This window comes from Chrysemys picta, chromosome 3 (assembly GCF_011386835.1).
Source record: "Chrysemys picta bellii isolate R12L10 chromosome 3, ASM1138683v2, whole genome shotgun sequence".
In the NCBI taxonomy this organism is placed as follows: domain Eukaryota; kingdom Metazoa; phylum Chordata; order Testudines; family Emydidae; genus Chrysemys; species Chrysemys picta.
This window is the reverse complement of record NC_088793.1, coordinates 137825095-137830858: the sequence shown is the minus strand read 5'-3', so window position 1 is coordinate 137830858 and position 5764 is coordinate 137825095. Positions and strand designations below refer to the sequence as shown.

General features: G+C 38.7%; 1 protein-coding gene across 28 annotated transcripts in view; it reads left to right on the top strand.

The window, feature by feature from the left end:
- RGS7 (regulator of G protein signaling 7) overlaps nucleotides 1-5764 on the top strand; it is a 448509-nt gene that overhangs the window by 219466 nt on the left and 223279 nt on the right. The window lies entirely within an intron of this gene.

The window sequence follows — 5764 nt, the reverse complement described above, 5'->3', positions numbered from 1 at the left end:
AGACAGAACAAAGCCCTCTCCCCTCCCCGCCCCCACCCCCAGATTTGAAAGTATCTTGTACCCTTATTGGTCCTTTTGGTCAGGTGTCAGCTAGGTTACCTGAGCTTCTTAACCCTTTACAAGTAAAAGAGGAATTAATCCTTTACAGGGTAAAGAGGGATTTTATGCTACCCTTAGCTGTATGTTTATGACAGTACCTGATTCTAATCCTGAGAATTTCATAATCATCAACACTTACTCTTAAAAATGTCTGTGTCTAGACACAACAAAAGGCGGTATTCAGTTTTGTAACTAATCAGCTAGTGAACGTATGTATGTATCATTGCTCACCACTGGATGGAAGTAGAACTGCCAGATCATGTCATTGGCCCTACATTGCTAACAGCTAATGGAGATTTCCCCAAATCTCTTGAGGGGATTTCAGGAGTGTCTGGATTATTTGACCTCTTCCCTTCCAGTTTGCTATTCAGGGTCTATACAAAGAAATGTCGAAAATAATGGGGAAGATGACAGGAATAGAGCAATAATATGTAGAACAGTGGATTGAGAGATTCCTAATTTCAATTAAAATAAGTATCTTAATTTTAAAAAGTATATAGAAAAGAGAAACAATGTATCTGATAGGTTAATCATGTATATAAAATGTCTACATGTGTATACATCTTTAAATGATCTTTCTGTGTATCCCTCTTACACACCCAGCCTTCTTTACAGTGCCTGTCTGCATCACTGATGCACACTGCTCACCAGCACCTGGTTTGTAGTAACTAAGTAGTCAGTCAAAGCAACAAATATGGTAAGGGATAATAGAACCTTTTATATAAGTGTATATAGAACACATGCCTAATGCACCAAACTTCCTATGGTCAGACATTAATGCCTCATGGCACTCTGGATTCCACAAAGACACAAAGTGGTGAGGAGACACACGTTGGCCTGCACCAAGCACTTAAGGTTTCCCAAAGCCTTTGTGCAGAGAAAGATGCTAGCCTGCTTGCCAAAGTCCAGTTGGTTTGGGGAGTCCACAGTGTAATGAGGGACATTCTAGCTGACTTGTGTATTGTCCGCTTCCCATAGTTTTTAATGTGCTAATTTGTTCCACCCCTCAGATCTCTGGGAAAATTGAGGGTTATGCTGTAAAATACATGACTGATATCAGACATTTGTTGCCATTTTCCATATTATGGTGCAACACTGTGTATAGTTTGTACAGGGCCTGTGTACTTTGACTGATAATTTAGGGCATCTAATATAATATGGCATATCTCTATACAAGTTCCTCTGTAGAGTATGTTACTAGGCTCAGAAAAGAGTAACACATACCTTGATTAGTGTTGTACTTTCTGCTAACAATTATTGTATAATGTTGTTAAACTAAGAGAAGCTTTTGACAGGCTTGGTTGCACTCTCTGCCAATGCATTGTTTGTGTCTCAACTGAAATCTCTAAATTGCAGTTGAATTGCAAGCTCTTTGTGGCAGAGACTCAATCATGCTTATATTTTCAATAGCTCCAAGCATGCTGTTGTAGCTATGTACATAATTATCCAAGACGGTGACTAAGGATGAATCCCCGAAGCCTCTTTTGAAGCTTTGAGTGCTTGTTCTTCAATTCTAAAATTCAATTTAACCATTTCTAAGAGTCCAAATAAGCTTTTGTACTTGACAGTGAAGCTCAAAATCACAGGGCTTGAATGTTCAGATGGCACAAATCTAAAATAGTGACTGGAAGCTGGTGTGCTGTGCTATACAGCCTGCTGTGGTCCTGCTATGCTCTTAAAGTGAAGTCAAAATAATCTTATTAACCTGTTTTCATTTGTAGCATCAATTTGTGTAGGTACATAATGCAGCAAAACATACAGATCTGAGTGGTTGCTGTGTCTTTTTGCCTTAACGTTTTGATGAAAGTAAGTCTCGCAAGGGGTAAGGAAAAAAGAGGGGGCTTGGTATTAGTCTCCTTAGATTTTATATGCCTTATGAGAATGAAGCTGCCAATCTAGCTGCTTCTTAATCATCTCCACAATCAACAAAGCTAATCACACCAAAAATTCTAGGTGTATTTTCAGCTAACGTTGATTGGAATATCAGAAATTGATAGGAGATGGGTGATTTGCATAACACAGGGTTCATCTCTAGGGCTGTGAATGAATAAAAACTTGTTTGAAATAAATGTAGGAAATATGAATTATGAATCATAGAGATTATGAAGAGCATTGAGATCATATTTGTTTTAACCAGAGGCACACAACAAGCAAATGGAATAGTCTAGCTGTTCAGATCTGGATTTGGGCAAAAAGAAGCATTCATACTTTGTAGGTGATGCAATGCAGTAATTGGTTTTCTTTTGGCGATATCCATATTGAAGGCTTCATATATCATCATAACATGGCATATTTGTTTAAGACAGATATATTGATGTGGTGGTGCCATGCAGCCTTTATGGAAAACTGCTGTATACATTTATGGAGATCTAAAATATATAATGCTCAGATACTATTGCTGGTGAATGTGATAAATCATAAAAATGGAGGTAAGTAGTAAAACATACATGCTAAGCTGTACATAGAATTGGACCTGTGTTTGTACAGTATCTAGTACAAAAAGGTGCTGCTGTTGCATGACTGTGGCGCATAGGTCCTATTGCAATACAGATTAATAATAATTGAATCAAAATTGATCTAGGAAACTTTGAGACCCAACATGAACCATAGAAACTCAAATGAGTAAATCCAGTTGCAATTCCTTTTCAGTTCAAGTTGAAAGTGAATCTTAATCTGGGATGTACAGTAAGCAAAATGTCAGTCTTGATAATCTTCCCTTTTTCCCAGCTACCTGGGGATGCGTTGCCAGATCCAGCCGGCCAATCCAATGCTTCTTCCATATTCACTCCATTCTCCCATGCACAGTCTAAGCACTGTTTTCTTGGCTTCCTCTTGTTCCCCACCCACAAACTCTAGTCTCAAATCCTTCCTTGGTATGTGCCTGTACCATCTCAGTCTCATCTCTTGCAGCTTCTTCTGATATCAGGAGTGAGAGCAAGGTCTGTGTTGATGTGTTTCCACATGTGGCCCAGCAATGTCACACTTCTCACTGCCCTTAAACATCTCATTTCAGTGGCTTCAGGTCTTCTCAAGTACCTCTCTCTGGTCGCTCACGTCTCTGATCAGTACAGAAGCTCTGGTCTTACCATGGCTTTGTACAGCTGTCCCTTAAGTAGTATGAGCATCCATGTATCATAAATCACTCCACTTATCTTGTGCCAGAGTTCCCCATGATCAGCAGCCTTGTTTGCAGTTCTCTGTCAATATCTACATTTGCTGCTAACCAGCCCCCATAATACTTAGGTACTGGCCCTCAATGTTGTTATCATCTGTCTTGGTTCTGTATGAGTCATACATATGAATGCAGTCTTTTCTTTCCTTATTTTGGGGCCATGGTTTTAATTCCCTGTTCCAGGTATCAATCACCTGGACTAAAGCTTCCTCACTGTCAGCCATTAGTGGAATATCATCTGCATAGATCAACTTGGTACTACCTCCCATTTGGATATGTTTACTTCTGATGTCCATCACTGTTATGAATAGTAATGGACTAAGTGCTGATCTGTGGTGGAGCCCAACCTTCACCTCAAAACTCTGTTACACCGAAGTCCACATTTTATGTCATGGAACTGTCATACAACACCCTCTGGACAAGGTCCTCTGGTACTCCATAGAATTGTAGCAGAGGCACCAGCAGTTGCCTAGATAATTTGTGGAATGCTTTCTCCAAATCAAGGAAAGCTCAACTGTGCTTGACATTTCTCTCAGCTTCTTTTCCACCAACTGTCTAGTGATGAACATACCACCTGTTGTCCCTTTTGCTTTACTAAAATCAAACTGCTCCTTCCCTAAAAATGGGCTCCACATTTTGGTGAATCACTTCTGATATTTTTTAAAGATATTAAATGTTCCTCTTTTAAAAGAAATCATGGGCAGAAGAAGCCTTCACTTATTCTGTTTTTAAATTCAGTGATGGTGTTGGCCAAAGCATCTCAATGCATCCCCTTGAAAAAACAGTAGATGGAATGGGGTTTTCCCATCATGTCCAACCACTGTGTACAAATTAAGCACTGAGACGTCAAGAACAACTAGTTTTGTTTGAAGATACAATGAGGTTTGCAGCTGATTATTTCCACACAATCCAGAGCAGTGTGGACTGAACAAAAGCATGGGTTTGGAACAAGTCTAGCCTGAAAGTTCTATGGTACTCTGTGTGGGGGACCCCAAACATGTGATGAATAGATGTTGCATCCTTTCCTTTCGTTGGGCACAATACATGTGAGTTTATTCTTTTTGAAGATGGTGGCTGGTGATGATTCTGGAGAAACTGTCTATTCCCAACAGAATAGTTGGCCTTAGGGTGATGGAATCATTTCCCCTTCCATGTGTGTTATTTTATCACTTCCTTAGAGAATCCCCAGTTGGGATTCAAATGTTCATCATTTTTCTAGAGTTAATATTTTTTCAGCGCTGGGTTCACCCTCTTGTTGCTTTCTGCTCCAGATTTCTTCACTGTTTTTCATTGCTGTAATAACTGACATGAGTTAGATCAGAAAATAAATCACTTTAATAATTTGGTTGGATCAACAAAAATTATCTTTACTTATTAGTTGGCCAAGGAAGAATTTACAGAGTTGTGGTCTATCAATGGACAAAGGACACTTAAAGCAGATGCCTACCCAAACTAAAACCCCCGATCCACACACTTCTGAACTGTGTGGAAATTTGAAATCTGAAATAAGATCTGGATATGAAGACTGTAGTCTTCCAAGCACTTACATACATACTTGCAGGATCTGGGCCTAATCTTGCAAATGGTTTCTTTCTTTATAATAGGCTGAGCCAATGGACTTATCTTTACAATGGACTGAGGCAAGATGCTGCAAAGCTTAGGCTATTAAAAACATAGCTCCAGATCAGAATTTTCTGGTTTGACTCCACCTCTACCTTAGCAAGAGGATATCTTATCATTTCCTTAGTAAAGTGACCACAGAAACATTTGTCATACATCTTTTCATTAGTTACTCTGAGTTTGAACCAGAAAGTTCTGATTGGATCCAAAAGAACAAAGAGATGCTTGTGGGTAATAGATTTTAAAATGTGATGTTTAAAAATTACAAGCCAATTTATTTTCTTACTGATGCCTATTTATCTGTGGAATGTAGCATCAATGAAAATTATGCTACTGAATTGCACTTTCTGCTGTATTTATTGATAGTAATTCAGGTTGTGCAGTGGGTTAGGCATCAGACTGTAAAGCCAGCATCACATTCAGTTTTGCAGCTGTAAAACACTTAATCCTTCTGTGACTCTGTTTCCCCTCCTGTAAAATGAGGATAAAGTTTACCCACCTTTCTGAAGCACATTGGACTCTCAGATGAAAAATTCTGTGATCGCTAATAATGATTAATGGTTTTGGTGAGACAAGAATTGCAAAGAAATAATTATAGAAACATGTAAGCTTCTACTTCAGGTTAAATTCCAAAACCTGCACTTTGCATCAAAAATTAAATGCAAACCCACAAAAGCTATGTTTAAGTCAGTCTGGCATGTTAATATTGTACAATAGGGTTCATCATTACCATGGACAATAGCTTTGACAGATATGGCAATTTTCTGCAATGTCATGGACAAACCTTATTGAATTAACTTAAACCTTATTGAATTAAGCATTTGTATTATTCTGGGCCAGGGTTTGTATGTAATTCCAAGGAGGAAGGCAATC